Raw genomic sequence first — 17,558 nt, 5'->3', positions numbered from 1 at the left:
AATAATAATTACTGTTGTATGCTATCTAACAAATACCAACATCATATTAATGATCAAATATTGTCAAATATTAAATACTGTATTAATCATATATAAGCATATATTATATACAAGTGGTTTTAAAATGTCATCTCAGGAATCTTGGATTCTCTGGAAATTGGTAAGGAGGATCCTTGATGAGATGATGATCAGTACTGGTGATGAAATTTCCCCAAAATGTAGCTTACCCATCATTACTTACCTTTCTCTGCAAAGTACAGCTATGGGGAAATGTATGTGTCCTGGAGCACAGTCTCAGTTCAGACCTCTTTTCTGAGGTTGAAGGCCTTCAGAGATATGTGCTTTTGCCTCATGTCACCTCATGTCATTTGGATGATGAATATTTGTACCACCAACTATCCTATTGTGTATGTTTTCCAGGAAAGTATGTTCTGTATATGAACTAGCACTGAGGCTTGGGCTGGCTTCTGACAGACAACATGGTAAATTTACAATTTGAGGCTGATGTGACTAAATGCCTTTTCACATGCAAAACCCCTCCAATTTGCATACTGAAAACTAGAAGTCAGAGAAAAGGGCTCTAGCCCAACCTTGTCCTGATTTATCAGTTCTTTTATGGGTGGGGATTTTTATTTTTATTTTTGTATAGAGGATCATTCAGTCAAAGGATCATATATTTAGCTTCCGCTTGAAGAGTTCCAGTGCTCCAGTATTAATCCTTCAGGATTAATAGCCTAAATTGGTGAGTTGGGGGGGGGGGTTTCAAGCAAAACAAGACCTGATGTTCAGCAGAACCAAAGCAGCTCCAGGAACATGCACATGTGCATGACTTCGAGTGTTGGGAAGACTATACCGACATTGATGTGGATAGGTCTTCCCAACACCAGAATTGGGTGTGTGCATGTTCCCAGGTCTCTGGCAGCTCCACTGAACTTCAGGTTCAGTGTTAAGTGTGAAGCTGCCTTGAACTGGTTCAGTAGTTGAGCTGTTCTTTCCAGTAAAAATGTTTCTCCTAATGTTCAGCCAAAGTCTATATTCCTATTCTTTTCTAATGCAATTCAAATGCATTAGATCTTCTGGGGCAGCAGAGAACAAATGTTTGCCATCTTCTGTGTGGCAGCCCTTACAATATTTATAGAGTGCTGGGGGTGTGCACAAACCATGGTTTGAGCACCATTTGGGAGCAGGGAGTGGGAACTTTAAGAAAGAGGACAGCCGGTCCTTACATGCTCTCCGCCTCCCCATGCAGCTTCCTGCTGGGGTGGCATGTGTCCCAAGTAACCCCACACGATTCCAGCATACACATGGTGCCCGCATGCACAGATGCCATGTCCGTGCTGGTGCCATGCGGGAATACATGCTCACCGCCCCAGCAAGAAGCTGCATGGTCTCCTCTTTCTCCCGCTCCCAGATGGTGCTTGAATCATGGTTCAAACCACGGTTCATGCACTCCTATAGAGTGCTCCTATAACACTCCCATAGAGTGCTATCATGTCTGCCCCACCTCAGTCTTCCTTTCTGGAGGCCAAACACACCCAATTCCCTTCAACATTTCCTCATGTGACTTGTTTTTCAGACCCCTGACCATCTTCATGCTCTCCTCTAATTCAAATTTGCTTTCTTAAAGTGCAGCAACCAGAAATGGACACAATTCTCCAGATGATGTCTGACTAGTGACAGGTAAAGTGGAACAGCAGAAATCTTAAACGGTACAGCTTAAATTGTACAGCTTAAATGGTACAGTTCACAAAGAGGTTAGCTATCTCATCTGCTATTTATGGATAGTTAGATATGATTTATTTTGGTCTTTGACCAGCATAAAGTACAACAAATTTACACATACTTTAAGGGGCTATTCTTACGATCACAAAAATCGGGCTAGGAAAATCCTTAGCCCGATTTTTGTGAGCATAAGAACCACCAGGCTCGCAGCCGAGCCCGGTGGTTCAGGAGCAGCTAACCCGCTCCTGTAGCCCACCCCTTAGCCTGGGTTTGCGGAGCGAGGACTCCGCAAACCCGGGCTATTTGCTCGTGAGTAGCTGCGGCACCGTGGCTATTCGTGAGTAGACCCCCGGCCGGGAGGTGAAAAGCCGCCTCCCAGCTCGGGGGTCTCCCCAGTATGCCCTGCACACTCGCGCAGGGCATACTGGGGCATCTGGGGGCTGCGTGGCCCCCGAGCTTTTACTTAGTAATATTGAAGCATTAGAAGGTTAAAATATTAAAAAAATACTAAGCAGCTTGAACTATGGCACTAAATCAACTCCTTAACTAACCCTAAATAATGTACTATATGTCAATAATCAAATTAGAGTTAGTTGGCAGTCAGCTCACGATGTAATTTACAAAATTCATCACAGTACCTAGCAACGTTATATGTAATGAAAGGGTTTGGATCAGAGAGCAATAAAGAATAAAGAAGAATAAAGAAACATAAAACTGTTTATAAAGAAATAAAGAAACATGAAATTAGTCAGCTCATCCTGGAAACGTGATTAAAATTGGAGAAATAAAATCATTATGATATCCCTATAAAACTGACAATTTAGGAGAATGTGCCCCTTTGTTTCTACTGCCCCCAAACCACAGGGGCACAAACACAGGCAGGATGCCTCTGAATACCAGTTGCAGGGGAATAACAGCAAAAGAGAGGTCATGCCCTCAACTCCTGCCTGTAGGCTTCCAGTGGCAACTGGTAGGTCACTGTGTGAAACAGGATGCTGGACTAGATGGGCGTTGAGCCTGAACCAGCAGGGCTGTTCTTATGTTCTTAAACATTCTGGAAGAGAAATGTTCTTGTATATTCTGTCCAACACTTCTGAGGACAGTGTACTCCAGCAAGCCAGTGTGAAAGCCCTCCTATATCTAGGGTAGGGATGTGCACAAAATGGATTGTGTGTTTTGTTTCAAGCTTGAAATGAAACACAAAATGGCTGAAATGTTTCAACAAAACAGCAGTCTAACCTTTGATGACACAGCTCGCAACATTTTGAGCGTTTTGGCCACAGGGAACAATGGGGGAACTCAAAACACCCCATTGTTTCCCATGGATAACTCCCTGGGACACCAAAGTGGGTTGCGTGGTAGGGCATGGTGCCCAACCTATGGACCAACCCACAAAAGAAATGGGCAAGCAGGTGATTTTTAAACTTTCTCCAAAACCCCTATAGGATCATTCATTCATTCATTCATTCATTCATTCATTCATTCAATAAATAAGATTTATAATTCCCAGTGTAAACTTTTGAACTGTACATAGATGAATTCATTCAAAGGGCTATCAATCCTTGTTTGTTATGCATTTGCATGAATTCCAAAGAAACAACGCATCAACATTAATTTAAGAGAATGGAAAACAAATAGTTTTCTGGTTTTAAAATGTGACTGACAGAAATTAAATGAGATATTGCTGTTTTTGTTTTTCAACTTAATTAAATGTCTGGCCTTTTAACATGTGAAAAAAGATAAAACAAAGCAGTTTATTCTATTGCAGGAGGAAAGCCTCTTTCCGATTGCCAAATGGAGACCTGGATGAGGGAGGCTAGTGGCCCAGTTGGGGCCCAGCTTCTTCCGCCAGGCTACTCTGTTGTGGAGCAGGCTAGGGGAAGTGTGCGGGGTGTGTGTGGAGTGGCTGTGGTCCATAAGAATACCACCTCTCTTACCACGACCCCTGTATGACAGTTGACTTATAATGAGTGTGTCTTTCTGAGGCTGGCAACTAGGGATACATTGGGGATTCTGTTGGTGTACCATCCATCCCGCTGCTCAATTGACTCCCTAACTGAGCTGACAGAGCTGGTCTATGAGTTGGTGTTGGAGTCACCCAGACTTTTAGTGCTGGGAGACTTCAATATCCATTGTGAGGCTGACTTGTCTGGTGTGGTGACTTGTCAGGAGTTCATAGTGGCCATAACAATGATGGGCCTATCCGAACTAGTTTCAGGACCAACTCATGTTGCCGGCCACACACTCGATTTGGTCTTTTGTTCGGATCAGGGGGGTACTCCGTGGGTGGGGGAATCCTGTGGTTTCCCCATTGTCATGGACAGACCACTACCTGGTTAAAGTTGGTTTCACAGCCACAATCCAGCCCTGCAGAAGTGGAGGACCTATTAAAATGGTCCACCTGAGAAGGCTACTGGACCCAGTAGGATTCCAGAAAGCCTTGGAAGGTTTTAACATTAGTCCTGCCAGTGATTCTGTTGATACCCTGGTGGGAACCTGGAATAGTGAACTCACCAGGTCAGTAGACACAATCGCTCCTAAGCATCCTTTCCGATCGGCTTTAATAGTAGCCCCTTGGTATACAGAGGAGTTGCAGGGTCTGAAGCAGCAAGGAAGGTGAAAGGAGCACAAGTGGAGGAGAACTTGGCTTGAAATTGACAGGACACAGCATAAGAACAGCCCTGCTGGATTGGGCCCAAGGCCAATCTAGTCCAGCATCCTGTTTCACACAGTGGCCCACCAGATGCCACTGGAAGCCTACAGCAGGAATTGACGGCATGCCCTCTCTTCTGCTGCTACTCCCCTGCAGCTGGTACTCAGAGGCATCCTGCATTTGAGGCTGGAGGTGGCCCTTTGACTAGTAGCCATTGATATACCTCACCTCCATGAGGTTATCCAAGCCCCTCTTAAAGCCATCCAGGTTACTGGCTCATCACATCTTGTGGCAGAGAATTCCACAAGTTGATTATACGTTGTGTGAAAAAATACTTCTGTTTGCTGGTCCTAAATTTCCCGGCAATCAATTCCATCGGAAAACCCCTGGTTCTAGTGTTATGTGAGAGGGAGAAGAATTTATCCACTTTCTCCACTCCATGCATGATTTTATAGACCTCTATCATGTCTCCCAGCAGTTGCCTTTTTTTCTAAACTAAATATCACCAGGTGTTGTAGCCTTGCCTCATAAGAAAGGTGCTCTAGGCCGCTGATCATCTTGGTTGCCCTCTTCTGCAACTTTCCCAGTTCTACAATGCCCTTTTTTAGATGCGGTGGCCAGAATTGTACACAGTACTCCAGGTGTGGCCACACCATAGTTTGGTACAAGGGCATTATAATATTAGCAGTTTTATTTTCAGTCCCCTTCCTAATGATCCCTAGCATGGAATTGGCCTTTTTCACAGCTGCCACACATTGAGTCAACACTTTCAATGAGCTGTCCACCACGACCCCAAGATCCCTCTCTTGATCAGTCACCGACAGCTCAGTTCCCATCAACTTATACTTGAAGTTGGGGTTTTTCATCCCAATGTGCATCACTTTACACTTGCCAACATTGAAGCGCACTTTCCATTTTGTTGCCCACTCCCCCAGTTTGGAGAGATCCTTTTGGCGCTCCTCACATTCCGTTTTGGATTTCACTACCCGAAAGAGTTTGGTATCATCTGCAAATCTGGCCACCTTGCTGCTTACCCCTACATCTAGATCATTTATGAATAAATTACAGGTACACAGGAACAGGTACACAGCCTGGGAGTACTCTTGGATCAAGGCCTCACCCTAGTAACTCAGGTGGAGCCTATGGCCAGGTGTGCTTTCTGTCACCTTCAGCTGATTCGACAGCTGCATCAATTCCTTGAAGAAAATGATCTCAAAATAGTGGTGCATCAGCTGGTAACCTCCAGGCTCGACTATTGCAATGCAATCTATGTGGGGCTGCCTTTGTACATAGTTCAGAAACTTTGGTTTGTTCAAAATGTGGCAGCCAGACTGGTCTCTGGGGTAACCTGGAGAGAACATATTATGCCCATTTCAAAACAGTTGCACTGCCTGCCAATATGTTTCCGGGCAAGATACAAAGTGCTAGTTATTACTTTTAAAGCCCTGAATGGCTTGGGTCCAGACTACCTTAGAGAGCACCTTCTTCTGTATGATCCCCATCGCACATTGAGGTCATCTGGAGAGGCACATTGAGATCACCTGGAAAGATCAATCTCCACTTACCATCAGTACATCTGGTGGAGATTCAGAACTGCGGAGTCCCCACCAGAACTGCTGAGTCCCCACTGTAGCTGCTCCTGGCCTATGGAATAGGCCAGATATGGCAGATGAGATATCCGCAGTTTAGGCTCGCTGTTGGCCTTTAAGAGAGCCCTAAAAACTTACTTGTCTGGCCTGGCTTTCCAAGGTTTTTAAATTGTTTTTTAAAGTATTTTAATTGGTTTTAAGGAATTTCTAATTGTTTTTTAATTGTTTTTTTCTCTCAACATAAGAACATCATTTATATATCACTTTTCAACAAAGGTTTACAAAGTGGTTTACATAGAGAAATAATAAATAAATAAGATGGATCCCTGTCCCCAAAGGGCTCACAACCTAAAAAGAAACTTAAGATAGACACAGGCAACAGTCACTGCAGGTACTGTGTTGGGGGTGGATAGGGCCAGCTACTCTCCTCCTGCTAAATAAAGAGAATCACCACATTAAGAAGGTGCCCCTTTTCCTAGTTAGCAGGGGTTTTGAACAGTGTGTTTTAAATGGTGTTTGTTTTTATGACTTTTAAACTTGTACATCGCCCAGAACCTTTGGATGGGGCAATTTATAAATGTAACAAACAAGCTAGCAAGCAAGTAGTACTCTCAGAGTGCAATCACACAAGTTTTGCATTTCCATTTGAACCCTGCCTTGAAAACACTGCAGAATCACAAAGTAAAAGGGAATCTGTTCCCCCCAACACAGTACACATGTTTTAAATACAGTCCAAAAATGGCCCTAACCCTAACCCTAACCCAATGACCCCAAATTCACTGCCAACCACAGTGCCTGAGCGGCAATAACATCATTGGCACAAGTTGCTCTCTCTCACACAGTTATGACTCCTTGTGTTCCTAGCACGGCAGCAGCTGCCACAGCAGCACCCTTAGAAGCAAGCATAGCCATAAACTCAGAGTAATTTCAGCCGCATTTTGATTGAGTGAGTACACCTTGCAATGAATGCAAATTGCAGAGCAGAACAGACCAGTGAGTGAAGCACAAGTTAGTCTCAGGGGCAGATATGGATCTCAACACAACAATCACTGAGAAATCTCTCTCTCTCTCTCTCTCTCTCTCTCTCTCTCTCTCTCTCTCTCTCTCTCTCACACACACACACACACACACACCCCTACCTTCCACTGTCTATTTCTCACCACAACACTATCTCACACACAAACCAAACCACAACTCAAGAAAGCCAGGCACCCAGGTTCTGCCTTTGTCAATCTGAGATCCAACAAAACCAGATAGTTATAGCAACAATCACACAGCATATTATATTCAGTGCTGACAAAAGAAAATCCCAAAATCAAAGCTCCCTCCCTCCTGATGTATCTTCTTCAGGGGTGGCCTGGGGGCTCTCTCTGCCTCCCAGTCCCTTTTAATACATATTGAAATTCCCTCCATTTGTGTTTGTGTTTGTGTTCCCCCTCCCCCTCCCCCTCCCCCTCCCCCTCCCCCTCCCCCATCCCCATCTAATGGTGGCACAGTTGCCTATGACAACATTTGATTTATATAACAAGCCTACCAAGAAACAAGGAGCTTGCAAGCCAATCAGAAGCCAGTGTTAGAAAACCAATAAGTAAGGGAACAACAGGCCTCCCAAATGGTGCTTGAAACGTCGAAACATTTCAAATGAAATGGGCTTGTTTTGTTCTGAGCGTGAAACACTCAAAACAGCCCATTTTGAGTAGAAACATTTTGATGTCAAAACGTTTTGCACATCACTTAATGGCTCAGCAGGGAAATGACTTGACTAGCAAGCCAAAGGGTGCTGGTTTGAATCTCCACAGGTAAGTTTCCCAAACAATGGGAAACACCTATATTGGACAGCAGCGATATGGGAAGATGCTGAAAGGCATAATCTCATACTGCGTGGGAGGAAGCAATGGCAAACCCTGCCTGTATTCTACCAAAGGCAGCCATAGGGCTCTGTGGTCACCTGGAGTCGACACCACGCTTTACCTTTAACTTTAGTCCAGGGATGATTAGTTGGGTTAGATAAACAGCAGGTGCAGCTATAAGGTTTAATTTTTCTGAAATGAAATTTGGAACCAAGCCAAGATCAGTTTGGTGTTCAGCACATACTACGGTATATGTTGTTCGAGAAGTGTTTTAATTTGGCCATAAACTAGAGAGAGCAAGTAAGCAGGGAAGCCCACCTGTTTTCTGAAATTAATTTTAAATTGTTTAATTGTTTTTATCCCATAAAATTGTTTTAACATTTTGTTCTGTAAAATTGTTTTAATTGTTTATACTGTTTTATATTTGTTGTGTTTTAAACTGTGTACACTGCTTAGAGATACACATATCAGGTGGTATAGAAATATGATAGATAGATAAAAATATAGTGTTTTGTCACCAAGGACTGTTTCCATATGGTGTGACATCCACCCAATCATTTTAAAGGAGCAAGGCCAATAGGAAAAAAGGATAGCCCTAACGAGTAATTAAGAATGGCTAGCCATGCTCTTGCCTCATTTTTAATCAGTTGTGTCTTTAAGTGCAATACAGCATTAGAAATACAGTGAGTCACCTGAAATACTGCCCTCAGAAATTTAGACTGTATAAGCTCCAATGGGGCAAAGGTAGGACTATTTATGAGAAAGGGGGCCCAAATCTCATTGATTTCAGTGTAATTTACTTTTTTAAGTAAGTATGCTTAGCCTAACAGCTTGACAGGCTGATTCTAAACATCTGTACTTACAAGCATGTTGTCCTTTTTCTAGTATAATTGACTTCCAAGAGTATAAGCCAGGGATTTCAGTTAAAGAATTACTCAGTCTCTCTGGGACCTGCTTCATTCTCATGTACACTTCATCAGTATCTCTTTCTGCAAAAGATGGTAATTTCATTTAAAAATATGAAGATTTTCCTCTTAAAGGGTCCCTGATTCTGCATTGTAAGATGTTTTCAATTGACTTTAATGAAGGATTTGTTCACACATTTTGACAGTATTCATTTATACTCTTATAGATGCTGTAAAAGGTTTTTCATACATTAGGCACAAGCTGAAATTTATATTTGATGGTTGATTTGCATTTTCCTAATTTGAGATGTGATCAAACATAAAGCTTGACAACTTTAACAGCATTCAGTAGTGCTACGAAGCTGGGCATTAGGCCTTCTTAAAATGACTGATTGATGCATAAACACTATATAAGAGATAAAAAGTGGGATGAAGTGTAGATATATACTACTATTATGAATATTTGTAGATGACTGGAGGAGGGCCATGTTGCAGACCATATTCTACAAATAAATTGCTTGGTATGTAGAAGCTCCCAAGTTCAATCATTACCATCACTGGTTAAAAGGGGCAGGTAGCAGGACTGCGCATGAACTCTGTCCATGATCCCTGGATGCTGCAGGATTCAAACTTCATGGACTTAAATTATGGTCTTCCCACAGGTAAGGACTTTGGCATGTAGGGAGGGAACTTTCACCTTTTGCCTTTCTGGTGGTCCACTCCCAACCCAGATCAGAGTTTCCCATGGCAGGGGTGGAGCCACCATTGAACAAATGGGTTCAAAGAACCTGGGCCGCCACTCCTCAAGGGCTGCCTCTCGTGCCCCAGCCACACCCCCTGCATCTGACTTCAGGTGCAGGGGGTGTGGCTTTGCTTGCAAACAGGGCTGTGCACCCCCATTGGCAAGCAAAATCCCCACCCAGTGCCATTTGCAGCATAGCCGGAACTCCTCTCCCTGCCTAAAAAGGTAGGGAGAGTCACTTCTGGCCGCGCTGCAAAAGTGGCACTGCTGGGGATTTTGCTCACAAATGGGGCCACGCGGCTCCATTTGTGAGCTAAAACAGCGCTACATTCACAGCATGGCCAGAGTCTCCACTGTGAACACAGCACTGGCAGGGGACTTTGCTTGTAAATGGGGCGGGGCTTAGTGTCTGCTGTCAGATGCAGGGGTGGGGTTAGGGGACCGTGGTGGCAGGCTGAACCCCAGCTGCCGCTGGCTCTCCTCCACCTCTGTCTCATGGCTTCAAGTTTTCTGGGGATCTCTGCCCAAGGAAAATGGCAGCCGTGGGAGGAGGTGGCGGATATGGATTGTGACCACAATGGTGGAAAGTTAAAGCCCAATCCAGTTTTGGCAATCCAATCTATGGGGCCCAATCTGCCTGTGGCTTAGATAAGGAAAAAAGAACAAGCATCTCAGTGTTAAGTCCATTCTTAATATAAGGGGCAGTTTTACTTTAAAAATAGAAAATATTGGTCTAGAATGGTTTGACTTGGGATAAGGCAGCTTCATAAGAAAATAATGAGAACATAAAAAATTCCAACCAAGGAACTACATTTTTAAGTTGCTTATCTAACGACCATCTACACCTGATGGTAAAGATTCCTTGTGCTGTTTTGTGCTAGGATTTCCGGCATCTCCAGTACCCTTGAAAAGCAGAAAGAGTAATCATAGCTTAGACTACGTGATTGCCTGGCAGCAACAAAAATGTTCCCAAGGCTGCTTAGTCATAGGAAAGAAAGCAGATTCAAACATTCTGCACAGAACTTATTACCACCTAAGACGTGCACATGGATGGTTGCTTCTTTGAAAATATTCCCATTTCAAAATCTCCCTGCATGTTGCAGTCTAGAATATGGGAAAATATCCAGAGCTTACCCTTTGCCCTGATACGTTAGTTTTGCATCGGCTTGGAGAGTCTTATGCGGGGAAACTTTTAAACACTCCTCCACTGAGTTAGTACTGTACAGTTGCACAGTTTCCTGAGAGATGTCTAAACCAGCTCTTGAGGCCAAACTGCCTTAGTAATACATGCATGGTATATGAAATGTTGCTTACATGTAAAAGTGTTAAAAAATATTGTCATGTCAAAGCAGACTCATTAGCCTATTTTCCAGTAGGCTTATGAGATCACCCGGCATTCCGTGTATGTGTCTGTCCATGTTTCCATCGGGGTGAGTGCCCCCCTCTATCAACTTCTCAGGCCTGGACCAATATTAACCAAATTAGTTACAGTTGTAGAGACACATAGCGACACCTCAATGACATAGTTTGTGATGATATCATCCACTCCAATTCAAGATGGTGGGCATGTAAATGCTTGAGGCGCAAGTGGGCTAACTTAGGCAAGTTAGGCAGTTCATCTGCCTAACTGATTTGAGACAAATTTGGTACAGTTTTAGTGAATGACAAATAGGGACACCTCAATAGTGTAGTTTGTAATGATGTCATTCACTCTGATCCAAGATGGTGGACACATGAATATTTGAGGAGCAATTGGGCTAACTTGTGAACCTCCTAACTCATTTGAACCAAATTTGCTACAGGTGTAGGGACACATAGGGACAGCTCAGGGGTGTAGTTTGTAATGATGTAATCCATCCTGATTCAAGATGGCAGACCTATCTATCTATCAATCATATTTTTATACCTCCTGATATGTAAATTTCTAGGAATTGCCATCTGTGGTTCATGTGTGCAAGTTGGAAGCAATTTGAACCAAATTTGGTAAGGTTGTAGGAACACATAGGGACACCTCAAACACATAGTTTGTGATGAGTTCATCCACCCAAATTCAAGACGGCAGATGCATGAATATTTGAGGCACAAGGAGGCTAACTTGTGAACCAATCTGGACCAATTTTTGTCCAGTTGTAGGGATAGTGAATGGAAAGTAGGCAGATTAGTTCTTACTAGAATAACTTGTTTGTGTATAGTCTAGGAGCCAGGTTTGCTGATACAGCAGCAGATTCTCTGTCCATAGAAGAACAAACACACAGAAACTTTGGATGCTATAAATTCACTTGATAAGTTTACTTTTTGCAGACACAACTCCCATGGAATCACATGAGTCAGCTTTCCAAGTTACTTTATTATTTACTACATGGGCCATAACATGTGTAACAACAGCTGAGGTTACCTGGGAACAGTTGTGCTGACTCATGGACTGCAGCTCAAAGTTGCTGAATTCTCCTCAGGCAGTTGGTTTTCACTGATCCAAGTCGGCTACTAATTATAGTGAAATAAGGTCATGTCAGCAACTAGTTAATTGTAAAATGACAGCTGGTGGTATTAAACATAGAGCCATATGACAAATTATTCCAAATCTTTCCCTCACAAATCCTTACTAATCCATTACAATCAAGCAAACCCTCCAATGCGCCCTCCCATCCCAAATTCTCTGCTGATTTAATTCTGCCTCTGGAAGCCATGGCTGCATCTATTAAAATAATGAGGATTCCCACAATCCATTTGGTCAGCTGGGTCCTAAGGAAGTTCAAGAGAAGAAACTGTATCTTTTAAAACAGAAGCTGCAGCAAGAGGCAAGGCTTTGGGGATTTTGCCATGGACATCTCAGTTTTTTGTGGGGGGCATGCTTGTCTATGTTTGAATGTGTTTATGTACTAACTTATGGGTGGAGTCACAGTTTGTTCCTTACTTGCTGTCTTGAATTTCAAACTCAGAGGTTCTCCCTCTCTTTGCATAAGAGACTGTTAGCCTGTTTATTGTTTTCCTAGCCTATGTTTTAGTTAGTAATACATATCAAACTCTTGTTTTCTGATTTTAAGTTGGTTTCCTCTAAAGCATTGAGTTATGGGCCCAGTTGTGAAGCAATAAGTTTTGAGAAAGGAAGGAGGATAGGAATGGGGGTGGAATAGCATTGTATATTAAGGGATATAATCCAACAAGCTAGAAAATTCAGGAGGACCGGAATCCGACTCCTCCACTGAAACATTATGGGTGACAATATGAGAACTGAAAGGAAATGTCTTACTAGGGACGTGCTATCACCCACCAGATGAAAATGCTGAGAGTGACCTGGGGTTGGAAAAGCAATTCAGAGAGGCATCAAAGAGAGGTAGAGCTATAATAATGGGTGACTTCAATTACCCTCACATAGACTGAGCAAATTCATGTGTGCGTATTTACAGAGAGGCCAAATTTCTAGGCATGCTAAATGACTGTGCCGTAGAACAGGTGGTGGCAGAACCAACTAGAGAGAAGGCAACCTTGGACTTAATCCCATATGATGCCTAGGACCTGGGTTAGAGATGTCAGAGTTGTAGAACCATTGTGGAATAGTGACCATAGTGTGATCCAATTCAGTGTACATACACAACAGAGATGTGTTGAACTTCAGAAGAGTAACTTCTCAAAAATGAGGGGACTCATGAACAGGAAAGCCCCAGAAAAGGATATGCTGCTACTGTCCTCAGCTCCAGGTAAGTCAGGGGAATGAGGAGAGGGCAGGGGTAGGGGCATGCATGAACAGTTTGAAGTGAACTGGTCTGGTGCAAATGGAACTGGTTTGAGTGGTTTGATCAAGAACTGGACCAGCCTTCAGAAAGTGGGTCTGGTCCATGATCAAACCAAATCGGAACTGGTTCAAAGCAAACCGGTTCGATGGTTGAAGTGGTGTGGTGGCAAGCATTTTGGAGGGCTGTCATCTGTTATTTTCCCCTTGTTGGTTGGTTTTCTACCACTGCCTTAGATTGGCTTGCAGTCTCCTTTGTCCTGGTTGGCTTGTTGTAATTCAGAATCAAGTGTTGTCAGGCCAACTCTGCCCCTACTGGCTTGAGGGGAGGGGCAAGGGGGTTAGCAAAAAGGAGAGAATTTCAACTGTATTTCAAGCCCAGACAGACACTGCCTGCCTGGTTACATCCTGCCTCTGGATCTGGAGGAAGAGGAAGGAGTTGCTGCCCTGGTCCCTGCTGATTTGCTGAATCATTTTGCTCAGAGAGCTACAGCTGAATCACTCTGCACTACAGCAGACACTGCTGTTATGATGGGCCTGCTGCTGGAGACCGGAGAGAGCGAGAGAGAGAGAGAGAGAGAGAGAGATATTTTTATGTTGCAGTACCAAATGCTTTTTGTTTACCAGCACTCCAGTGACTTTAATTGGTTGCTGTGGGTCCCCATCCCCAGCTTTTTCTGTTGTTTCCTGATTTTGGGGGTGGGAGGGTGGCCTACCTGCTGGCCCCCATCTGCCCTCCCACCAGTGTATGTTGCCTGGAGCTCCTGGTCAAACTCCAGCTACAGACACCGAAAGAAGACAACATCAGATTGGTGAGCCCCCTCACAAACCCCTTTGGTTAGGTTAGAGTACTTTGTTTTAAATAGGGCCTAGTTTGGGGACAGGGATTTACGTAGGTAGGTAATAGGGGTAGGTTAGGCCACAGTAATTCCCTTAGGTTTACCCCATTGCTTCCCCATCCAAAAGCCTCCCCCTTCCACCAAATAAAGCCTGCTTTTTATTGGGGGGGGATTTAATTTTTCTGGCTTCCGTGTGTAAACTGCAGTGCTATAGACAGCACCTTGTGTGGTACCCACAATATAATAAATAGACCATTCCTTGTCTCAACCCCCGCAAAGGTGCTTCCCCACCAACAGAACTAGGACTTTAATAAAACCCCAAAAAGGTTTGGGAGGGTGTAAAGCAGAGCTAGGAGCAGAGTGGCAGGCAGAGGGAGGGGCGATTCTCTGGTTGTGATGGGCGGCAGCATAAGGATGTGCGAACCAGCTCGGGATTGAGCCAGTTCACCATTGAACTTGTTCGACTTGAGGTTTCGGCTGAACCCCTCCCCCTGGGCCGGGCCAGAGCTAGGCCAGGGTTCAAAAAGTTTTTTTAAAAGGAAAAAAAAATGTTTTTTAAAACTCACCACTGGTCCCAGGGTAACTTTGCTGCCTCTGGGGGGTGCTGTCACAGCCACGGGGGGTGGGTCTCTGAAGCATCCACCCTGCTTCTGTCCTCCCCAGGTCTTTACGGGGCCGGTTCGGCCCATTTCCAGGCCTTTCCGGCCCTCTCCTTGCTTGTTGTGGCCATTTTGAAGGCTGCCATGCATGCATATGGGTTGTTTGTGTGACCATCTGTGTGCCCATCTGAGCATGCAAATAGCCCATACGCATGCACTGTGGCCTTCAAAATGGCTGCTGTGAGCCAGAAAAAGGCCGGAAAGCCCTGAAAACTGGCTGAACGGCCCTGTAAGGACCGGGGGGAGGCTGGTGGGGGAAGGGGTAAGTTTCAGAGATTGTCCCACGGCCGTGGCAGCAGCACCCTCCGGAGCCAGCAAAGTTAACTCAGGCCCACTGGTGAGTTGATTTTTTTTAAAACTTTTCGAACTCCGGATCAGCTCAAACTCAAGCTGAACTGAGGGTGGGGTTTGGGGGTGCACAAAACTGAACATGCCTGGTCCAGTTTGAGTCCGGTCCATACTTGAACCGAACCAGGCAAACCGGTTCTATTCCCCAAGCTGACATCCCCATAGATGTCATTGTGTTCAGTCTCACCTATCCAAAAATGCTGCCTGACCCTGCAGCACAGCCAACTGTGGTGACTGAGGTGGAAGTGAGGCGGGGGTTGGTTCCCCATGTCTTCCTGACATGGCAGTGGAGGAGGAGATGTCATTGGCTGCTTACCCAGCCAGATCACTCTTTCCATCCTCCTCCCCAATCCCCCTTATCAGTGTGATAATCCCCATCCCCGTATGAGACTGAGGAGAAGCAGGAGAAAGAGATCGCGTTTCTTGGACCTTCTCAGTCCCAGACTGAGGCTGGTGGTGGGTGCCCCCAGAAGCGGTAGGAATCAGCAGCTCCAGTAGGACCACCACCACCAAAATGGGGCCAGACTGCCGGCTCCGCTGGCAGCATGGTATACCATGCTGCCAGAACTCTGAGTGCACTCTGCACTCAGCACTTTGCACTCTGCCCTGGTGACCCTACACATGCTTCCTGCACCCATTGCAGGGCACAGGTCTCCTGACTGCCTACTGACTGCACCTCTGGCAATGTCCCCTGCTTGAGAGCAGGAACATATGCCTTGCTGTCACTAGTTGAAGGCAACCAGGCCTATGAGTGCTGCCAGCAGGAGGAAGGACCTCCTCATGATGCTGTTGCAGGTGCCTCAGCATCACTAACATCCCAAGATGCTTAGTGTCCTTTCCCCTGCTGACCAGCCATTCCAGGTGGTGAAGAATGTTGGCTTCAGCTGGCTGCTCCAACAGCTTGATCCTGACTACAAGATCCCCTCATGCAACACTTTCAGCAGGCGGGTGGTGCCCTCCCTGTACTGGGCATGCAGGAAGGTTGTATTGCGGCTGCTGGACATAGCAGGGCCTGACAGCAGCATAAACTTCACTACGGATCTGTGTACCAGCCGTAGGGGGATGCACGCTGCTTTCCTGTGCCTCACAATGCACTGGTGGGGGCAGGAAAGTGAGGTATCATCTGCTGCTGGTGGCGCAGCCAGCTCCTCCCATGTAGCAAAGCCAGGTGGGCTGTGCTGCAATTAGAACAATTTATACTGACCACATGGCAGATGAGGTGTCAGCAGCCATTGCCAACGCCAGGTGGAGGAATGGCTGTCTCAGCAGCCAAACCTTCGCCGGCGGTTCCTAGTTACCAATAATGGTGCCAATATGTTGAGAGCAGCCCATCAGCTGCAGTTTGTGTTTATCTGTTGCATGGCACACACTGTGCACCTGGTTGTGTCGGATGTGCTTGGCCTTAAGGAGGCTAAGGCCAGACGATGGCAAAACCTCCCTGCTGAAGGGCCTGCTGCTGCCATGGCTGCTCTTGTTTGAGAGGTACTGTGAGATAGAAGCTCACTTCCACTCAAGTGAAAAGGGTAGGCAGATGTTCAGGTAAAGGCAGCATGAGCTGAACACCTGATCCCTCAAGATGTTCTGACCCAATGGAACTCCACCTTTGTCTTGCTCTAGCACCTGCAGGAGCAAGAGGTGGCCATCCATGACCTGGCAAGGAGGTGTGAGTTGGGAGTTTGCAGACTGGAAGCTGATTTTTGAGGTTGTCTTGACACTTGAGTTGTTCCTTGTTGCCATAAACAGCTTGTGTGCCGAGACAGCAACATTGAGCCAGGTTTTGCCCACCTCTGTTCTCCTGGAGAAGATGATGGGTGGCCTCCAGACCTTGCTGACCCCTGGGGAAGCACATGCCCTGGCAGGTCATCTGAGGACTGGAGTGGTGGAGCAGCTCATCAACATCCTATGTGACCCAATGATGAAGGGCAATGCCATCAGCCCTGACGAGCTGCTCAGGTGGAAGGACTTCCTAGTTCAAGAGGTTAGGCAGGCCAAGGAGAGGAGGTTGGGTGTGAACCAGGAGGCGGGTGCTGGAGTACCTAATTCTAGGGCACACTCCACCCCAGCAGCAGCATCACCACCGCTTCCTGGGCCAGCAGTGTGGTGTCCCTGGAAATGCCAACAAAGCCAGCAGTTCTGCGTGGGTGTTCTACCCAGTGGTTCAAATGGGGGTGCCTTGGCAACTTGCCAAGACTATGGGAGGAGCCCACTGAGCCTTGCAGCAGTGCTGAGCAGTCTGTTCTTCAGTACCCGTGGGAGCCGGTGACAGACCTAGAACTGGGACTGATCCAATTTTGGTCAAAGTGTCACTAAGTCTGGCTGGACTTGGTGGTGGTTGCTGGATGATTCCTCCCGTGCCCACCAAGCAGTGTACAGAGCGAGAAGGTGTTTTCCATGGCTGGGAATGTGGTGACACCCCATTGCTCATGTTTGGATGCTGATTTGGTGGAGCAGCTTGTCTTCCTGAAGGCCAACCTCCCCTGCTGGGTTATCCTGAGCTGGACGTAGAGGGTGAGTGACTCAT

The sequence above is a fragment of the Hemicordylus capensis genome, chromosome 5 (assembly GCF_027244095.1).
Source record: "Hemicordylus capensis ecotype Gifberg chromosome 5, rHemCap1.1.pri, whole genome shotgun sequence".
NCBI classification, from domain to species: Eukaryota; Metazoa; Chordata; class Lepidosauria; order Squamata; family Cordylidae; genus Hemicordylus; species Hemicordylus capensis.
Note: the sequence above shows the minus strand (reverse complement) of the source record.